This window comes from Herpailurus yagouaroundi, unplaced genomic scaffold (genome assembly GCF_014898765.1).
Source record: "Herpailurus yagouaroundi ecotype Mexico unplaced genomic scaffold, PumYag 141, whole genome shotgun sequence".
Lineage (NCBI taxonomy): Eukaryota > Metazoa > Chordata > Mammalia > Carnivora > Felidae > Herpailurus > Herpailurus yagouaroundi.
Window position 1 is genome coordinate 50,139,230 of NW_024412396.1, and position 22,124 is coordinate 50,161,353.

The 22,124-nt window shown below is 46.3% G+C and overlaps 1 protein-coding gene across 2 annotated transcripts in view; it reads left to right on the forward strand.

The window, feature by feature from the left end:
- IFT43 (intraflagellar transport 43) overlaps positions 1-22,124 on the forward strand; it is an 81,195-nt gene that overhangs the window by 1,495 nt on the left and 57,576 nt on the right. The window lies entirely within an intron of this gene.

The following is a 22,124-nucleotide window of genomic DNA, read 5'->3' on the forward strand; positions in this document are numbered from 1 at the left end:
GAGAGAGAGAGAGAGAGAGAGAGAGAATCCCAAGCGGGCTCCGTGCTAATAGCACGAACCGTGAGATCATGACCTGAGCCGGAATCAAGAGTCGGTCGCTTAACGGATTGAGCCACCAGGTGCCCCAGAGTTAGTAATTACTCAATCAGCAAGGATTTGATATTCCATATGGCTTCTCGTTAACACCAGCCCTTCCTCCTGTCTTGATTTGGGGATTCCCTTCCTTGGCATTTGTCCTATTTGCAAGAAATGACAGAAGAACGTTTTTCTTTGATGCCAGAGTAGTTTCTGCATTGCTTTATATTCTCAGTGGAGAATGTTCTTCAGCTTGCTGAGGCAGGGGTAACTGGGAAGTCTGAAAATCCCGGAGAAATCCAGGTTTTTATTTCTACCGAATAAATGCCAGTGAGGCATGCTGGTGACGTAAGGTTGGATTACACAACTGGACGTTTGCTCTCAGCGGTGACCTGCAGTTTCTACAGTTTTCAGGCAGGAAGGGGATTAGTACTGGCCTTACTTTCCTGGAAACTTCTCCGAGTGCCCTGGAATTGTGGGAATTTATCCAGCTGCTCTGTGGAGGGTGGGTAATCCTGATGAGCAACACTTTTAATGCCAGGGCGCTATTTTTGGAAGTTTACGCAGAGCCCCTTTGCACTTTTCCTCTGTTCATTTGAGCAAACTTTGCCCTTTTCGAGAGTCAGTTTCAGGGTAATCCCTCCGTCAGTTCTTCCTAACTCCTCCAGGCCATCCTAGGGCTCCTTCTTCTTGGTGCCCGTGGTACCTATTATAGAACGTGTATATGTTCTCACGTCGTGTGCTCATTTTCTTTTTATGGATCTGTTTGCCCCACGAGACAGTTCCCAAGCAGCAGGAAACCTGGCTTCTCAGTTACCCAGCTCGTTGGCCCTAGCAGGTATAATAGATGAAGGGATCTACGCGGCAAAGCCGTTATAATGGGCTCGGCAGGTGCATGAGCAAAGCATGCTGGGGACAAGACACAGACACACATACTTACATATCACATATGTTGGGATGTTCTTCACCCTTCTAGGAAGCAAGTTCTCCAGCATGTCTGTACATGGCCCTTTCAGTTTATCTTTCCCTTTCTCACTTACTATAGAAATGTGGGTACCAATAATTATTACTTGAAGGTAACAGTCATGCCGGCACAGAAAAGTGGTAGCCAACCCTTGGCCTCATTGCCTGGAGCAGTACAGAGAGGGTGGGAAGGGGTTGTGGGAACTGGGGGCGGGGGGAGGAGGCTGTGTGTGGCACATGTCCCCTGTAAAGAGGTAACCACTGCCTAGCGAAAGCTAGTGATACTGGCGAATACCCGGTATTGCCGGATCCTCTGATTTTCCAAGAGATGCTCGCTGTCTAAAATGTGGTGAGAAAGCAACACATTTTTACAGCTTAGTAACCAATTATGACAACTCATCATATGGACCAGATTGGGCCTGAGGGTTGTCAGTTTGTGACTTTGGCCACAGCACCTACATTATGGCGCTTCTTATGTTGTATTCTAATTGTTTACCTGCCTGGCTCCCTCACAAGATGTGAGCTTTTGGAAGTCAGGTTGTGCTTTACCATTGTACCCCTTTGTTGATCACAGTGCCCAGCGTGGAACAGGCATGCAGTTGACAGTGCAAAGACTCAGGGTGAAGTACACCGTGTGCGATGGGGCCCTTAGAAGCTGAGAAGGAGTGTTGCAGGGTGGGGGTTGCAGGGTGGGGGTTGGGGTGGCGCACTGGAAGCACAGCTCAGGGGAGCGGTGGTAGAATCTAGGAAGACGGTGACAGAACACATATACCCAACACTGGGTATGGAACTGTGGTCCATACTGCGACTCGAACTGCAGTCGTGGATGTCTTTAAAGAGAACTGTGCAAGCACGTGACTAGGCTAACGGAAGTCTCCTCTTGGCCTCTGGCCGCTTTAGACTGTGGGTCTAGAAGGATGCATCTCAACAGCAAATCATTTATTCCTTTGTCCAACAAATATTTATTGAAGTTTACTGTGTGCCAGGTACCATTTTAGAGGGTTGGCGTATCTCAGTGATCAAAAGGGACAGAATCTCCTGCCATCATGGAACTTCTATTCCCGTGATCACTGGCAGCCAGAAGGACTAATCACACGTCTGCTTAACTACTTAACTGTGAAGGGGACTCTAGCCGCCCATCATGGTTAGGTGGTGGGCCAGGAAGGATGTCCTGGAATGACCTGACGGTCTTGAGGCTCTGTGTCACCCCCACACCAAATCAGCTTCTAGGCTGGGGTAGGTAGGCGTCGTTCACCCGCCCATCGCCTTCCCCTTGGCTCCCAGGTGAGAGTCAGTCCTGTGAGTACCTAACTTCAAAGTTGCAGACTGGGATGAACTTTTCAGGGTTTCAGCCTCTCTGGAATACCTACTGATTTCCCCAGGGATACCTACCTCTGGGCCTTAGCATTTTTCTGGGAGAACATGATGAAAAGTCATTCTGTTCTTCACCCAACCGGTGCCTGGCTGTGACATGCACATCAGAAATGCAGCATTCCTGGTCTCCCTGGGCTGACTGAGGTTTAAGGCCATGTGGGCAGCCTCCCTCAGGGCCAGATGCTCACTGTGCTGTGTGGGACATTTTGGCTGTTTCTTTCTAAAATTAGATCCCGAGACTTGTGTGTGTGCCCATTTACATTCCGATTCAGAGTGTATGACTTGATATATTTTTCTTTGCCCTCTCGCTGACTATATTCTAGGATGGAGCTATCCATGAAAACGTACTTAATGGTACCTGGGGGCGGTCAGACAGCTGCAGTTCCTGTCGAGTTAAGTAGGAATGATGATTTCGAAGCAGGGTGGTGGAGTTGGACGCTCTGGTGGAGGAAGAAGAGGCGCATCCTGCTAGAGTAGAGAGAACACACGGCTTGGACAGACCAGAGCCTGAGACCCGGCTCTGCTAATGGCCTGGATCTCGAACAAGTCCACTCCTCTCTCTAATCTCCCATTTCATTATCTGGCAGGTGGTGGCAACAATACCACCAGGTTGCTGCGGGGATTACGAGAGGGATGCATTCGACAGTGCTTTGGTAAACTGAACAGCACTACGCACACGTGCGTTCGCTCGGTAAACTAGCAAATAGACGGGCACTGGCCAGTGCTTTGCCATTTCTATTAAAGGACAGCGACGTAGGAGGATGTGAGCCTGGGTCTCTTGTCAAACTGACTTGGAAGTCCCTTCGAGGGCTCTGACTGATTTATCCACAGGCAAACCAGTAGTGATCGAAAGCAGTGTTTGTGCTTCCTGGGTGTGCGGGCATGCCTTAGGAAGAGTGGGGAAGAGCGCCGGCCTCAGGGTCATACGGGCCTGGGTTGAAATCCTGGCTCAGCCACCCATGAAGCCTAGGACTCCGGGCAAGTTATTTAACCTCTTTCAGCCTCAGTTCCCTCATCGATAAGCCGGGGATAATCATTTCACATCCTCCACAGGGCGGCTGAAAAGAAGACATGAGATAATAGATGTAAGCCCTTCACACAATCTGGCACATGGCTCGCAATTTGTTACTAATCATTGTTATCTCTCTAGAACTTGGATGTTCTTTTTATTTTGCCTTAACCCCCTCTATTAAGATTAAAACCTGGGAACCTTTGGGTTGAATGTGGCATACAGTCATGTCTTGTTTGATCCGCACAGAGTTTAAAATGTTTTCATTTGGTTGTTTATGAGTTAGGAAACTTCACGTGAAAATCCAGATTCTGGGCTTCTCTTTAAAATCAGAAGTTCTGGCACAGCGGGAGTGCTGGGCTGGCGTCCCCCCATGGCGACAGCTGGCCGGAGCTGGCTGGCACCGATACCGGTGCTTGCTTACATGTGGCCTCCCTTGTCCCGTTTGCCACTCCTTCCTTTCATACACCTGCTCAGATTTACTCACGTTTCGTCTGCCGTGTGCTACTTCCATTGAAGTTTAAAACTCCTGGTCTTTCAGGACGGATTGATTTTCAGGTACCCTTGTGTATCTCTCAGTATTGAATTCGGCTACATGGATCAGAAACTTGACCCCGGTTTTTGAATCAAGCAGGCATGAGTCTTCTCACAGCAGGAAGTCCAGTGGAGGGCAGAACAGGGCAGGTGCAGTCACCGGGCAATATCCTGCATTACCCCGGCGCCTCCTGGCTTCTGACTCTGCCACCTGCAGCTCGAGGCTTGTTCTCACTGTTATGGTTGTGAGCTGGCTGGTGGTTCCCCGGGCATCAGATCTGCATTCTAGGTAGGAGGAGGGGCCATAGTAGAAGAGTTCAAGGTGCATGCCAGCTAAGTTTGTTCCTTCTTATGAGGAAAACAGTAGCCACAGACCTCACCAAGTAGACTTCTAGTTACGTTTCATTGGTCAGAACTGGCTCTCAAAAACCACCGTAAATTTCAAGGGACTTTTCAACCAGGCATGTTGCCACAGCCATAACACTGGGGTTTGGCGTTAGGAAGAAGAGGAGAAGGGCTGTTGAGTGGGCCATTGGCAACCAATGTGTCATCATTTTTTCAAAAAACAATTCATACAGAGGTTTTATTCAGAGATTTGGGTATGACAGGAAAGAATTATTTTTAGTAACAACAACAACAAATCCACATTCCTCTCCAGATTTCTAATTTAAAGTTGTGTAGAGTTCGGTGGAAGATTAGATGCCCTGAAATCCCAGGATACCTGCCTGAGTTGCCTTTGTCAGCTCTTCTGGGTCTTTTCCTTCTGCCCATTTTCTCTGTAACCATTTGGGCCTTTCTGCCTCTAGGATCCCGGTGGCGCAGTCTAGGTTGTTAAATGCTTCCTCCCTCTCTGAGAGGAGAGGGAATGTCTCTTTATTTGCTTAGTCGTTCTGGAAATTTCAGATAATTTCAAAGAACTTCAACTGTCTAGTTGTACTGAGTCACCTGAAAGATGAGCCCTTGGTGAAGGTTTTACTGGCTCGGAGTTGGTTAGAGTTCTACTTCCTGCTTTAGACGAAATTAGGTAACGAACATAACGTGCTTAGCCCAGTACCTGACACACGGGAATCTCTCAAAAAACAGTAAGCACCAAGAAAGTTTATGACTGCACTCTTCCCTTTTTGGGGGTTATGGGGCCACCTGTCACAGATCAGGTGTGGATCGTAGATGCCTAGTTCATCTGGCAGTTTGCTATTGGTTTGGTATCTGGTATGGGTACTGAACAATTACGGTTGCTGAGAATTGTACTGGAAGATGATTCCATGGTGAGGGTCTTCCTGCCTGCAGTGTCTAACTTCCTCCTGTCAGGGCAGCTCTGAGAATTGAACTGGATTTCTCTGTTTGACCTTTCACCTTCTGTTGACTCAAATGATTCTGCTCTTACACAGCTCCTTCAAGAAAAGACCGGGGCGCTCTCTACCACGATGTTACATTACCGGACGATGCTGTTGGCGGAAAGTAATCTCGGGCAAAACCTGCCCAGGGCTGGCCTGTCTTTTGGATGAACCCTTCTCACTTGGGTCTAGACCTCTTTGCGGCTTGACTTTTGGCTTGCAGATTGTCCTTTTAATAATAAGTTTGGTTTGCATTGGAACAGCTGCTACCTCTCTGTTAATTGCACACAATGTCCTACGTAAGCCTCACGGGAGCTCTTGAACTGGGTGCTCCCCTGACCTCATCTTACTTTGAAGACACTGAGACTTTGAGAGGTTGGGTGACTGGTCCAGAGTCATTCAGCTCGTCTCCGACTCTAGTCTCGTCTCTGTGACTCCAGCCAGGTGCTTCTCCACCACCTGACCTCTTCTACCTGCCGGACAGGTCGGCGCACAGAGCTCCCAGCAGAGAGTGGCTTTTGGGTTACTCCCCGGGAATCCTTCTGGAGCGGGGGTTGGTTCTCGCTTGACGACCCTTATTCATCCACTTGTCTGGAGAAATGTTTGAGTCACAGCTGTTCCCTTTCTCTCCACCCCCCATCCCTTCAGTGTTCCTCCTAGGACGCAGAACTGAAAGTTAGCCAGATTCTCTTGCAGGAATCTGAGCAATGCCGTTGGGCTCATGTTCCCAAATTAGGCCAATTTCCTCATCCCTCGGCCGCTTCACTCCACTGGAGCTCCCTCAGCGCTCTGCATTACGTCTCTCGTCCTCCGCCTGTTCCCTGACGGCTCTGCCAGCCGGGCAGTTATTTTCAGCCCAGGAGGGTTATCTCCTGACCCTTTTTGGTGACATTTTTCTTCTTTCTCACAAAAATAACTTTCCTGATTGGTCACATTTTTCAGCCTTTTTCGTAGGCACGCTCCAATGGGCCGGGTTGAACGATGCTCCTGATAACGTCGTCGAAGAGGGATGCGGGGAATTTGACGGGGAACCGTTCGCGAGGAATGCGTTTTCCACACTTCATGTTTGTGTCATGCTTCGCATGCTTCGGTTTTGAACTCTCCCTCAGGGTGGGCGATGCCCGTCGCTCACCATCCCTGGGGCCACCACTGTGTGGGAGGGAATGTCAACTGAGGGTAGAGGCCGCCATTAGAAATAGCATCTTGAGATTCTCCTCCAGCGCTGGCTCAGGCTCTTTCATTGTCCCCGCACGACACACTTTAATAACTCGTGACTCATTTTGCTATCTGGAAAGCCAGAGGGAACCGCTCTCGCTGACTTCCTGCGGGTCTCGGGGTGAAAGATAGTGCTTGAATGCCACTCGAAGGTTCTCTCAGACACCTGTGGGCAGGGCTAAATTCGAAATAAGTGTAAAGAGTTTAGCCCAGGGCCCCGCTAAGTTAGCCGTCGTTCTCGTGATCTGCACAACCTGACAAGTGGACAGGATTATCATTTCGTCTTTAATCCCCGCTCTGCCAATTACGAGGTGGATATCCTGGGCAAGTTCCTTACTGCCCTAAGCCTGGCTTCTCATCTCAATAGATCATATGGAGATAACAGTAGTAGTTCTCTGTTAGCAGTTGTTGGAGGATTAAATACGAGCACATACAAAGCTCTTGGCCTAGTGCCTGGCACACGCCAGCCATTATTGTCATCCACGTTAGATGAGAATTAGGAGGTATTGTCCATATATCTTCAATTGCATTTCTGTTTAAGATACGGAGATATTTATATTTCACAGAACTAACTGGCCCTTAGGACCAGAAACGTGTGGATGAGGAAGGAGCCTTTTGATGAGAATTCTTGGTGCCACTTGAGAGCTATTTTATTGGTCTCCTTTAGTGGCCTTTCTGCCTGTGCCACAGACCAGTTATCCGCTAGTCTCTTTCCATCTCCTTCTCAAAACCCAACCCTGTGTCTAGAGGTTGGCGGTCTTTCCAAAGAATCATCTTTAATTGCTGACGTGTATCATTCTGTCATTCTGGAGAAATGTGGGTAGAAAGTGCGGAGGGCAAGAGTGACCTTGGTGACCCCCAGTGACCTTGGAGTAGAAGGTAATTTCTATTCATTTATTCATTCATTCACTTGTGAAACTAGACTGAGGATTTTCTACGTGCCAGGCATTGTGCTTAGAGCTGGCAACCGAGTGAGAAACCGGACATGCTCCCTGTCCTCTCAGAACTTTGATCCAGGGGCTGCAGAGAATTAAGTGCCAGGCAGAGGTGAACACAGCAAAATACAGGAATACCTACATTGCGCCCCTTTGAGCCCTGAGGACATCCAGAACGGTTGTCTAGGGAAAAATCACATCTGAGCTGAGACTTGGAAGAGTGAGTAGATGTTAGCCCAGGGAAGGGGCAGAGGAGAAAATACTCCCAAGCAGAGGGATGAGCATGTGCCAGTTCTGGAGGTGAGGGAGAGAGCGTGGCCTGCTGGCTTTGTTAGTGCGGCCATTGACCCTACCAGCAAGGGAGTAATGGTTGGGAGGGACTTTTGCCAGCAGAGAGATGGTTTTCAGATCGTCCCAACCCGCCCCGTCGTCTTTTTTTTAACAAAGAACCATATGAGGCCAGTGTTTCTTATACGACGCTGAAGTAACTGGTAATATTGTGAAGGGGAGACTGACCTTTCCATGTTTTTCTAGCCTTTCACTGATGCATCTTCCGTGCAGCCATTACACTTCACTGCAGGCGTTTGTGTTGGCCGGTCAGGAAAATCTCAGAGATGTGCTCAAGTGCAGTACCCCTGCCTTGTAACTCTCCGGGCTCATCCTTTATGAGGGGGCGCCTCGTAGTCCAGCGGTTTACAGTGTTCACCCTTCATTTATGTCCTGAAAGTTCTTAGCTTTCTCTGAGGATTCCTCTGAGCATAGATCCTAGTGACCCTGGAGAGAAATCTGTCCATAATGGACGTAACACTGAATTAGTCGCCATCTGCTAGGATTTAGAAAATGTCCTTTAATTTCACAAAATAAGAGACTAAGTATTCAGAACTCTGCTATGACAAGAATATGCTAGATGCTTAATAAAAATATGTGTACAGGAATCGGTGACACAAGCCAAGTTGGTGTCCGTGATGCATGACTGTTGCATAGCCTCAGGGAAGACAACCCTCAGCTCAGCATCCCTAATTTGCATTAAAGAACCTACATGTAATTTAACAACCCAGGTCATATCTGCTTACGACCCAATTCAAAAGACTTCAGATTCTGTTGTAACATTAGAATTTGATGTGACTCCTGTTTGAAATAAGTAGAATACTGGCATGTGCTCGGAAATCTTTTTTTTTTGTATGTGAAAATTTTCACGATCATGATACTTTTGTTGTGATGAGAATTGACTCATATTCAGGCAAGGTTCCCGGAGCAAAGACTTAGCAAAATCTATGACCATCAGTGCCATTCTGTTAGGGAAAAAAAATTATCAAGAATTGGCGAAATGGCTTAAGCCACTGTTAACTTACCTGAACTGTGGCAGCCACCTTATCCCTGGACTCATCTTTTGTACTTCTGCCCTCCTGCAGTTCAGCTAGAGTGGGCTTATACAGAGGTGCCTCGTTCACTTCACACTCGGGACCCTTTAGTAGACACCACTTGCACTTAGGCTAAAAGAAACCCTAAATCCTTACCTTGAACCTGTGTGATTTGGTGCCTGCCTGCATCCGCAGATTCATTTCACGCCTGCCACCTGCTTGTTGTCCCATGGAACGAGCTTCACTTTGCCTAGAAGTCCCCTACTTATTATAGTTTCCTAGAATACTACACAATGGACTGGACTGGAGTGGGTCCCTAGAATATTCATGCCTCCTCTTTGCTGGGCTGACTCCGACTTCTCTTTTCCACTGTGTTCAATGTGAATATCACTCCTTTTTAAATTTTTTTTTAACATTTATTCATTTTTGAGAGGCAGAGAGAGAGCATAAGTAGAAGAAGGGCAGAGACAGAGGGAGACACATAATCTGAAGCAGGCTCCAGGCTCTGAGTTGTCAGCATAGAGCCCTACCCGGGGATTGAACCCATGGACTGTGAGAATCATGACCTGAGCCGAAGTCAGATGCTCAACTGACTGAGCCACCCAGGTGCCCCTATCACTCCTTTTTAAATGAGAATATTACCCTTTTATTTAAATTACCTCCCTTTATTATATTGTCTTTAGCTTTTTTTTTTTTTTTTTTACTTTTTCTATCATCTTATCCACAGTTTGTAACTGTGTCATTATTTAGGTCCTTGTCCCTCACTAATTGCAAGCTCCAGAAGTAGTGCCTGAGCCTGTCACTTTGTAGGTCCTCAGTAAGTCACTTGTCCAGTGAAGCTGAAGTGGGTGTGGGAGGGATGATGCATTCACTTTAGGGGCAGGTTAGCTTGAGATGCCTCTGACACCCCTAGCTGGACACATCCAGGAAGCTTTGATGTGTGGTACACCTGCTCGGGACGGGGCCCTGAGCTGGAACTGGAGATTTGGAAGTCATTAGTATTGAGGTGGTAAATGGAAGCCCAGCTCTGTAAGGGAGAGTCTGTGTAATAAGAGAAGAGGCCCTTGGACAGAACCTGTGGAACATCCATGTGGAAGGAACACACAGCCAAAGAATGTCTCGCAAAAGGAAATTGAGGACGGGCCAGTGAAGGGAGGGGAAACACAGGCATGTGGCATCCAGAAGCCAAGGCAAGAGAGTGTCAAGAAGGAGGGAGGGGTCGAGAGTGCTTGATGCCACTAGGAGGGCGGGAGCAGGGTCTGTTGGATCTAGCGGTACGGAGGTGTCTGAGGTTTCATGTTAAAATGCACGACTGTTTTTAGAAGGCACATCAGCAGACCACCTCCAGTTGTCTTGCTTATGGTGGCGTATGCACCTTACTGTGGGGAACAGCAGACTAAAGCCTGGCTAAGGGGGTGAAGAAGAGAGGTCAGCGCCCATAGGCATTTTTTTTTTTTTTAACTTTTATGTTAGAGAGAGAGCGCACACCTGAGTAGGAGAGAGGAAGAGAGAGAGAACATCTTAAGCAGGCTTCTCACTCAGCATGGACCCTGATGTGGGGCTCGGTCTTATGACTGTGAGATTATGACCTGAGCCGAAACCAAGAGTCAGATGCTTAACCCACTGCCACCCAGGTGCTGCCCCAACCCATAGACATTTTGAAGGAAAGATAGATAAGATGTGGTAGCAGACTGGCTGTTGGAGGTAGGAAGAAGGACAGTCTGGAGTTTATCCCACGTGTAGCTAACATGACTGAATAAATACTGATATTTTTGAGACTGATGGTTTTTTTCAATTCAATTCATTTTATTTACAATTTTTAGGAATTTAGAAGAGACTCATTTCTCTTTTTTTAATGTTTCTTTATTTTGAGAAAGAGAGAGGAGGGCGGAGGGGCGCAGAGAGAGGGAGACAGAATCTGAAGCAGGCTCTGCAGCTATCAGCGTAGAGCCCAACATGGGGCTCGAACCCACGGACGGTGAGATCATGACCTGAGCTGAAACCGAGAGTCAGCCGCTTAACCGACTGAGCCGCCCAGGCGCCCCTGAGACCGAGGATTTCAAAGCCTCAGCTGAGGGGAGCAAGAAGAGATCATTATTTCAGTTTGGGGCATGTTGAATTTGAGTTACCCTCAGGATTTTCAAAGAGGTATGTCAGGTAAACAGTTGAAAGTTTTGGTCTGGAGCTTAAGAGGGAAAGTTGAAAACTAGTGATAACAGATGTAGGAGTCATCATTATATATTCTGGGGTTTCTAAGAGGAACATATAAGAAAAACTTCTGATTCCTTTGGGTAGCTTACAGACCATTCATGATCTCCAGGTGCCAGTGTGTGAGTTTTAAGCGGAGAAGAGCTATGATCAAATTTGCGTTTTAGAAGGAGCGCTTTGGCAGCCAGTGGTCAGGGATACTTCCAGGTTTTGTGGGCCCCAAGCTTACACAGTTTGGAGGCCTTCTTTAGGAAAAATAATTCAAAGTTATGTGTTCAAAATGAGCTATGAAAGTGAATACCTATTTATAATGAGGAAAGAAATCATAGCTCATAGTTACAAGAGCCCTGGGTATTCAGATGCCTTTCTTCAGAGAGCTTGTTAGGCAGTGTACCAGCAATGCTTACGTCGTAAATGCCTCCTGATTGAGACCTAGCATCCCTTTCCTGTGTAGAACTCTCCGTAATTCCCAGGGGCCCATCCAGGTAAGGAGTACAGGTGGAAGGAAAGTAAGGCCGATGCAGGGAGACCAGGTAGGATCCAGCCAAAAGAAGGCAGAACACGAGCCTGGTAGGCCTTACTTTGCACGATTGTGCAGGTTCCCAACAGCCCTCAGCAGGTGGGTATTGACAGAGTGGAGGTATATGGGTGCCTTGATCCAGTTTTGGGGTAGTTCTCGGGGAAATGTGCTAAAGAGGCAAGGGAGGGAGGCATAGCGTGACGGACCTTGGGAGTGAGCTGGGTTGATGGAGAAGGAAGTGAAACCAAGGAAGAAGTTCTTAGATAAGGAAGGAGGGAGGGGATTAGATATTTCAGGGATGGAGCAGTTCCAGGTTATGACATGTTGGAAAAAGTAGCAAGGTCATTGGTATTTAAAGAGTCAGGGACCTCTTAGCTAAGCATTAGATGAACTGTTGATGTGAGAATGGACTTTGCTCAGAATGGTGGGGCAGGTTGGGGAGCAGTCATGCCCTAGCGTCTCATCAGTCTGTGCTCATGCATTGTTAGTGACAGACATGAAGAAGGAAGGAGAGGCGATGTAGCTGAACAGTACAAGTTTCAAGAGAAGTGTTCCATGATAATTTAGAAGAATAATCGTCTCAAGGAACTTTGGGGAAGTGAACCTCACTTGGGACCCTGTTTTGTGCAGTTTTAAACAATGAACAGGCTCTACTTGAAAGAACTGCCAGAGAAATGGTGTCCACGGAGGAACGCCAGGATTCAGAAGAGGTGAAGAGATGGAGAGAGTGTGCCGTGAACAGAGAATATCTAGTCGGTTAGGAACCAGGAGACTGATCAGAAAGCCTCATTGAAGTCATTAGCCAGGCTAGATTTCTTCTCATTATGTAGCATGGCGATAATTACTGAGAAGGAGCAGAATGATAGTAAAATATTCTTTTCAGAATGATATTTTACAGGAAAAGGGTACTGACTGGTGTTGAATGTCACTGGTGATAGACGGAAACATTTCTGGTCACGTGCCTTTACCCCATGTAACAGAATTATGTCAGTTACTAGCTGATTGCTTTTTATATTCCATTCTAATCCCTCCATTGGCTTTTCAGGTATAGTTTTTTTTGCTAATTTTTTTTTAACATTTATTTATTTTTGAGAGACAGAGAAAGGCAGAGCATGAGCAGGGGAGGGGGAGAGAGAGAGAGATACAGAATCTGAAACAGGCTCCAGGCTCTGAGCTGTTTGTTAGCCCAGAGCCTGACGCGGGGCTCGAACTCACGAACTGCAAGACCATGACCTGAGCTGAAGTCGGACTCTCAACCGACTGAGCCACCCAGGGGCCCCTCAGGTATAGTTTTTTTATACTTTTTTTTTTTTTGGGTCCCAGGGATTAGAATATGCATCTTTAACTCCTCCCTGGCTATGTGGAGTTACTATAATACCCCTTCACGTAACATGTGAGAGCCTTGCAGCGGCGTGAGTGCATCTGACCCCCTCTCTCCTTTGTGCTGGTGACGTCACATACTTTAAAACAACCTACTTCAGAAACTCCACGGCACCATTTGTCATTTCACTTTAAATAGTTGTCATTTGGAGAAATCAAGAGAAAAAGAGACTCTTGTATTTCACCCACATGTTTACCATTTCTGTTCTTCCTTTCTCCCTGTAGGTCCAGGTTTCCATTGGGCATCATTTCTCTTTACCGTGAAGAACTTTCCTTAGCATGTCTCATAGTACGGATTTGCAGAGAACTGCTCCCTACTTGCTTGCTTGATCTAAAGATAGTTTTATTTTACCCTCCTTTGTGAAGGATATGTTCTACCCACCTAGAGTTCTGGGCTGAGCATTTTTTTCTTTTCAGCGCTCTAAAGATCCTCTTTCCTTTGCCCTCTGGCCTTCATTGTTTCTGAGGATGGGTTTTATATATAAATCTTTTCTCCTCTCTTTGCTGCTTTAAAGATTTCCTTTTTATCTTCTTTGGTTTTCAGCAGTGTGACTGTGACTGGCTAGCTGTGATTTTCTTTGTATTCGCCGAGGTTCTGAGATCAGTAAGTCAGTATTTATAGCCGAATTTGGGAAACTTTAGGCCATTAATTCTTCAATTATCTTTGCCCCATTTTCTCTCTCCTTATCCCTCGGACTCCAATTGCAACATGTGTTAAACTGTTTCATATTGTCCCATTCGTTTGTCATGTGTTTTTTGGTCCTAAAACTTTGGTAATTTTTTCCTATCTTTTATCTTTTTTTTCCCCTTCAAACTGGATATTTTCTGTTTTCACTGATAATTTCTTCTGCTGTCTTCCAGCGAAACTTTTCACTGCAGCTACTGAACTTTTAAGTTCTAAATTTCCGTTTGTTTCTCTTTCTTTCGTTTTTACGTCGCTTCTGTTAGATTCCCCGTTTGTGCATTTATTACGACCATCTTTTCTTTTAAAGTCCTTGAACATATTTATAGTAGCTGCTTTAAAACCCTTATCTGTTAATTCCGTTATTTGGGTCATCTTGGGGTCAGTTTTTGTTGTCTTTTTTCTTTTGCCTTTGGGTCACATTTTCATGTTTCTTCACATGTCCAGTCATCTTTATTTATACACAGGACCTTGTGGACAGTACATTGTGGAAACTCTGGATTATGTCACTCTCCTCTGAAAAGTGTTGTTTCTGTTTTAGTAGGCAGTTTCATTCTTTGCAGAGCACCTTGAATTTGTCAAGACTTGGTTTGAGGCTCTGTTAGGTCAGGTCTATTTTGGTTTTCCCTTTAGTCGTAGAGCGAATCCCATAGTCCTGGGACATGAACTTCACTCCTAATGTGTGATTCACTTGGGATTTTACTGGCACACTCAAGGAATGTACCAAGTACCTCTAAGTTGCTGGAACTCAAACCAATGTCTTTCCCCTGCAGGGAGCAGCAGCTGAAATCTCATCTCCACTCAGTGGTTTGGGGGTGTTTCTTTGTTGTGGTTTATGTTTTTGTTTTTTTCTTTTTATCTCTTCAGCAGTTGCTTTTCCCTGGGTTTCATGATGCAGCTCAGGTAAGCCTAAAGGATTTTAGGGGAGTTCAAATGCAGATCTGGGGCTCCTTTCTTCCCAGGATTTCTCCCTTTCTTTTTTTTTTTTTTTAATTTTTTAAAATGTTTATTTATTTTTGACACAGAGAGAAAGACAGAGCATGAGTGGGGGAGGGGCAGAGAGAGAGGGAGACAAAGACTCTGAAGCAGGCTTCAGGCTCTGAGCTCTCAGCACAGAACCCGACGTGGGGCTCAAACCCACGAACCATGAGATCATAACCTGAGCCGAAGTCGGACGCTCAACCAACTGAGCCATCCAGGCGCCCCAGAATTTCTCCCTTTCTATGTTTAGTGACTCTGGCAGCCCCCAAATTTGTCCTCAAGCCAATACAACTGCAGCTTTCTGCTTCAGTTCTGTGCTGCTCAGTTGCTGCCCAGACTGGAGAGTGCACTCAAGGGGAAAATCCATTTTAACATGGATTTTTGGCCAGTACAGTTTTTCTTTTTTCTTTCAAGGGTCAAGTCCCTTCCAGTTTCTGCCTGCTTTTGTTTGCCCTCCGGTGCCTTCGAATAGTTGTTTTACGTATTTCATCCAGAGTTGATAGTTGTTATCTGTGTGGAGGTCAGCCGAATACAAACTACTCGCCCATTACTGAATCCAGAACCTGCCAGTTGCTTTTGGATTGGTTCAGAATCACTGTGTTTTTTTTTCAAGTGATAACTGTTGCCAAGAAAAGAATGAGAGTGGTTGTTTCAGAGGCAGAGTGTGTCGATTTTCTCTCAGGGTAACTGACGGGGCGTACAGGTACGTTAGCTATTCAGGCAGGAAGCGTTCTGACATCAGTGGTGCCCTCGGAAGTAATGATCAGAAACACGGGCACGAAAGAGACCCAGAGACCTGTGATGCAGACACTAGGATATCAGTACCCATTCAGGCACACGCTGTGCTGAGCACTCTGAAAAGTTAATCTAGAAGGGCCTCTAGAGTCAGAGAAGTTGGCAGTGGACGATTTGAAAGGTGGGAGGTCTTCCCGTACAACTTCAAACTGAGTAGCAGAATTTCTAGATTAAGGGACTGCACCTAGGTCATGCCTTTCGTGTCAGAGCATCGTCACCTGGGAGGAGTAGAGTGGCTGGCCTTCTGCTGTTCTTGTTCGAGGAAGGGTGGGATGAGAGCCTGGGATGAGAAAAGACAGAGAACGTAGCGTGTTTTAACCCTGGTCTAGGAGGAAGTTTTTACCAACACGAGAAAACCAAGAACAGTGTAGTAAGTTTTTCATAAGCGGTTCAAATTAAAGGAACATTCTTGGGGTGCCTGGGTGGCTCAGTGGGTTACGCATCCGACTTGGGCCCAGGTCATGATCTCACAGCATGTGAGTTCAAGCACTGCATCGGGCTCTGTGCTGACAGCTCAGGCTCTGGAGCCCGGAGCCTGCTTTGAGTTCTGGGTCTCCCTCTCTCTCTGCCCCTCCCCTGCTCACCCTCTGTCTCTGTGTCTCTTTCAAAAATAAACATTTTTAAAAATTAAAAACAAAAGAAAGGAACATTCTTTATCCTGATTTGTGTCCTTCCTAATCTGGGGAGATTGAAAAGGTCCCTTCTTTAGTGAAATGATCATGAGAGGAAATGGTGTGTGTGTGTGTGTAACTTTATTTATTTATTTTGGGAGTCAGAGAGAAGGCAAGCAGGGAAGGAACAGAGAGAAGGAGAGAGAGAATCCCAAGCAGGCCCCATGCTGACCATGCAGAGCCCAACATGGGGCTCACACCCACAAACTGTGAGATCATGACCTGAGCCTAAATCAAGAGTCCAAGGCTTACCCACTGAGCCACCCAGGTACCCCAGAAATGGTGTTTTTTTTTTTTTAAAAAAGAGCCCTAACAAAATTAAAAATTGTGAACTCTGAACTGCCAACCACTTCCTACTCCCCACAAATCAGTTTTTTGAAATATTAACAGTCCATGAAATTTAGAAGCTTGGGAAACACAGTTGTAGAATTTTTTTAGATTTTGGGATTACTGAGTTCCTTGAAACATTGGGGGGCAACGTGGAGTGGGTGCTAGCCCGCCAGCCATGACGTTGTGGTGTGCTAGCGCCTTCTCCCCTTGCTTCCACAAGTGAGTCAGGACAAAGTCGGGCTGCAGCGGGAGACCTGTGGTGTGTGGCATCTCACCGCAGCGAAGAGAGGAGTGGAGCCCGCCATCGCGCTCTCTAGGTCACGTGATGGGGGCCGCCAGCCCATGGTTGAGTACTTCCTTCAGACTCCCTCCATTTCTTTTCCGTCATCACCCTTGAGGAGTCTTGTGAGAGATCAGGCTTCTTAAAGCGTCAAGGTCACAGCTCACTCCTCTGCTCTCAGCTTCCTCCAACTTATCCCGCTCTGGATTTGGTTGAGGGAGCAAGTCTAGACCATGCTTATACAAACTCACAGGTGCCAGGAAGGGCTAGCCTCTCGGAGTTCTGGGAATTTACACCCTCAGTGTTGTACACGTTTCTGGCTCCACATGTGCCGGGTGGATTTTTAGCAAACTGAAAGGAGTTAAGAGAATGACAGAAATGTATCGGTTTTAATTTATGATGAAAGTTGGAAGGAATGTTTATTTTAGCTGAGCTGCAAAAAGTATGGGGGAACAGGGCATTTCTTTGTAAATGTCTGGGAGGCATAGACCTAAGGAGAGGGGAGAGCTGATTTAGCAGGACCCAGAGGGGTAGAGCTGAGATTCAGAGGATGCCATCCAGGGTGGAAAAATCCAGGACAAATTTTAAGAATGACTTTTGAGGCTGAAATCTGTTCTCTTTGGATCAGCTACTTCAGCAAACTGCCGGCAGCCTCATCCCATGAGTCATTTGAAGTGGGCAGTTTGATGGCCGCACATTGAGATACGGGATATGGGTCTTTTATTATGGGGTACGTGGGAATATTTGGGGAAGTGTGACCCCGCCAGAGTAACTGGCAGACACTGTGGTCATCCTCAGCATCACGGTTAGTTGTCAGTGAGCAGCGGAACTGTGGTTTCCTCTTCTTGGTTAAGGCAACTTTACAGGATTTCTGTATCTTCGGGGCAGCAGGAATAGGTAAGAGTTGGCTCCCTGGAACGACACTTGGGCGAGGCAGCCCCGTATACAGGTCCCTGCAGTGTTCGCCTGTTGGAAACTTCCTATTGTTGCAGCCCTAGGCATTCCAGATCTTGCCGCCAGGGTGTGTAGTTTAGTACTATCATGATTTCTGGTAAATAGTATGGCCGCCACCGTCACCACCGTTTACTGTGTGCTCTGTGCCAGAGATGGTCTCCAGTGTTCACAGTGGATCTGCAAGAGACTTGGGACCACTGTTGTTCTTCCCACGAGGAAAAGGAGCTTAGCGAAGACACCACTAGCCCAAGGCTACACAGCTGGAAAGTGGCGGTTCTAGGATTTGAACCCAGGACTCTCTCTCCTCTCCTCCAGTCTGTCCCTCCATCCCTCCTTTAAAATCATGGCTTTTCCCCTTTCCTTCTTTATGGCAGATGCCCTTCTCCCCGCATTTAGTCACCCCTTCTTCAAACTGCTGTTCTGTCGGTATGAAGAGCACATCTTGTGACATGAGGCAAAGACAGCCACTTTCCAAGGCCCGAGACTTATATTGAATTCCTCTTAATACACTTTGGCACAATGTTCACTAACGGTATATTGTTGGCATCACTTTTTGACCCTGACTTGACCCTTAACCCATCCGTTGGCTGACTGCACTACAGAGGTTAAGGGTTAGGCTGAGTTCCTTTTTGGTCCTCCCATCTTATTGAACACACCTGTATCATGAGCAGATGTATTTACTCTGTGCCTAGAAAGTGAAGGAAGGAAATGGTCCTTTGGTTTGGTCTTCCCAAATCTTCCCCTTGTCATTCTAGTCTCTCTTGTTATTGGGCAATTTTTTTTTCTTTTTCTTTTTCTTTTTCTGTTTTTTTTGTTTTTTTTTGTTTTTTTTTTTAGCCTAGATAGGTTCTTTTTGTAGTTTCTCTGTCATTTCAAACCTGTTCCAGCTGGCATGCATCTAGTGTCCAGGAACTCACCTATCACCTGGTTCAGTGCAAAGCTTTGGTGTCAGAGACTTGGACTTGAATCCTTGCTCTGTGACTTAGAACAGGATGATTTTAGGAGAGTTAGCCTCTAAGTTTCAGTTTCCTTGTTGGTAAACTTGGCAGGTGGTATTGTCCTTCACTGGGGCACGAGGATTCTGCATAGCGATTCTGCTAAAGCTTTGGCATATAGCAAATCCTCAAGGGATGATGGCTAATACTATTATCATTCGTTAGGAATTAGCGAGGATATTCTTTGTCATTGTGTAGATTGGCTTATTCACCATGGGTGAAGTCTTTTTTGCTTATTCTCATTTTTCTCTGTACCTTTTCTTCTCTCTCTCTCTGTCTCCATCTCCTTCATACCGGCTCAAACCGATGATGAGTGTCACATATCATCGTTTACATCTCCTTGCCCAGATACTCTCTCCCGGAATTGAAAATACTATAATTCATAGACTCTTAGAATCACAAAATTGTGAGCCAAAGGGAATCCCCTCTGGCTTGAGTGAAAATCCAGAATCATGGAGCCAGTCAGTGGTAGAATCAGGACGAGAGCCTGGATTACCTGGTGTCCAGTCTAATGTTCTTTCCGCCATGTTTTTTCCTTACCCACCTTTCACATACCCATATGTACACACAACTACAATAGAATCCACGGTCAATTGAAGTGGGTGAGGGTGTGAGGAGGCACCTTGTATAAAAGGCTCTCTCCTGTCACTTGTAATTGTGGCGGGGATGTCAAGACTGGAGGTTTTGGGTGAAGAGTTGTTTTCTGGTCCTCAGGGCATCAGTGTCAGGAATTCCTAGCCGCCAGGTGGAAAGTGACTGTCACATCCAGCCCAGTTCTTCACTGAGCAGATAGATCCATGAACAACCCCCATATTGGTGCCCCTCCTCTTCATCAACCCTGCCTTTGGCCTCCTGTGTTAACCTGAACTTTATGCGTCTGGTTTCTTTCATTTCTTAACTTCACATTAAAATCAGAAACATCCAGAAAAGTAGACACAATAAACACAGTAGTCCAATGAATAGCATATGCCCACCACCTAGCTTCAACTGTTATCAACATCAACGATAATTTGTCTTTCCTTAAATGATAATTTGTAAAATATCTGTTAATTCTATGCATAAGTTTTATATTTATACATTTTGCTCAATTATCTCAAAGCAGACCTCGTGACGTGTCACTTTAATACTTCAGCGTGTATCTCTAGAAAAATGGGGATGTTTTCCTAGAAATCTACAATTCCACACCTCACAGTATTAGCAGTTCCCTGACATCATCCATACTTGGTCCATATCCATTGCCCCCCGTTATCATCCAAATGCATTTTATGGCTATTTTTTCAAAGCAGGATCCAATCCAGAACCAAACCATTACATTCCTCTTAAGTCTCTCTGAATTTAGAATAGTCTACCTTTTTAATGGTGTTGATTTTTTGGGCCAGTTGTCCTATAGAGATCCCCCCACACCGGATTTGTCTGAGCCTTCCTTTCTGCTCTCACTCTTACTCTTGCAACAAGCTGGAAACATCTTGGAGGGCTCGATGGACATTGGCAACAGGAGTTTTTCCTGGGTGATGGTGCGTGCTTCAGGTGAAGCACCTTACCTCCCACTGGTAGTGCTGCTAAGTCTGACCACTGAGTTAGGGTCAGGATAGTATCTCTGTTGTGAAGGAACATTTTCTCCCTTGTGCCTGCATGTGATATATGGGGCGATTCCTTGGCACCGTGAGAATGTCTGGTTCCCCATCAGTCAGTCTTTCACCTAAGAGCTTTAACATCTAGTGACCATCAGGTTTTATTCTTACACTTAAAGCAGATTTTGCATTTTGTTACGTCCATTTCCGTCTTGAAAGAGCTATGCTTACTCACAGGGGTCGATTTACAAGTTTGGATGGTCCATTACCTTCATGACCTTAAATCCGTGAGGGAGAAACTGAGGTCTGTGGTGAATTAGTTGTCACACCCAGGGCCGAGGCTGGAGGAAGAAGGGGACAGAGATGGAACTGGACACAGGTTTAAGGAGCACACACCAGCCCCTGTGTTGAATTCACATCTTTATCAGTGTTAGTCTTCTCTTTCACAAAGCATATAAGAACACCTGTCTTGGATCTTCTGTCCGATTCTTAGAGAAAGGTGGGGAAATTTGCTCTCAGCCCATAATCGCGTTGAACACCAGAGCTGTGTTGCCCCTAGAAGCTGGGAGATGGGTGGGTGTGAAGTTTGCGAGGGATCTTGCTTAACCAAATGTCTCTTCTGTTGGGAATCCATGCGTGTGTTTGGACTGCATTTTTGAAACAGGTTGCAGTTTGGATTTGGGAGTGACTCATATTGTGGGGTTTCTCTGGGACTTTCGAGAGTGTGTGAGAAGTTTCTAAACTCAAAAGGCTCCTTTTTTGGCACTGCAGCATCTTTTCTATTTCGGCATCTTAAGAATCTGGGGGAACCATATAAAGATCAGAAACAAGTCTGGCCCTAAAGGCTCCCTGTGACATAGTAATTCCAGTTAGTTGAATCTTGGCCCATTCGGATGAGACCATATAAAGAGGCCGCTTCCTGAATTTCCCGCTCTCTGTCTCTCACAGGCTCCTTTTTGTAGAAAGCTGGTATTTCAGGACCGCAACCGCCAGTCATGTGCTTTCAACTCTTCACTCTCAGTCTTTCCTGCCCCCTGTTTATTTTTGGAGAGAGCACATTTTTGCTTCTCTCCAGGAGCTATGCGGGGTCCTGCCCCCTCCGTCCATCAGGCGGCAGCCCCAGCAGGCTGTGCTCATTTCCCACACTCGGAGACGTGACTCCAGCTTTCAAGAGAGAACACGAGGGATGCGCCGCCTAAGGGCTCCCGTCGCCCGATCCTATTTCTGGCCCTCGTGCTGTTGCATGTTTTAAGACTCTCCTTCTTAAAGCACATTTGGATAATGTTACCTGGCAGTAAATCTGCCCAAATTGGAAATGCTTTTCCCAGCAGATGTTTTGAGGCTGTGCTTCTGAATTTCAGAGGCAGAACAATGAAAAGAAGAAACCAGGACCTTTTGAATTCTAGAATCAGATCTTCTTTTTCGCTTTTAAGAGCACTTGAGTTTTCCCCTCTTTTCCCGTCCAGGGTTTTGTTTGTTTGTTTGTTTGTTTGTTTTGTTTGTTTTCCCTTCTCCTAACACAGGGGAGCAAACAGACTTCTTCCAAAGTCTTGATTCAAACAGATTGGCGATATCTTCCTGAGTGCTTGATTAGGGAGGATTCTGGACTTGGTGGGCTCCATGGAAAAAAAAGAAACAAAGGCCCCAGCTGACTGTCTTAGCCTGTAAGTTTCTAGTTTAGAGGATGGAGCAAGAGCTAATTCCTTTTCCTTTAAATCCAGGCCATTATACAGAGAACTCAGACCCATAATATTTGAGAGCAGATAAATCACATGTTCATGTCCTCTTGTCCTGCCCAGACCTGATGGGCAGGAGAGGGAAGGACCCCTGGCCCCAGTCGAAAGGTTTGTAACCAAAGGGTTACAACTTCTCACCACACCAGGCAGGGACTGGAGCTCTGGAAGTCAAGCTTGGGAGCACATGCATGTCTCTAAAGCACCCCCCCCCCCCGCCCCCC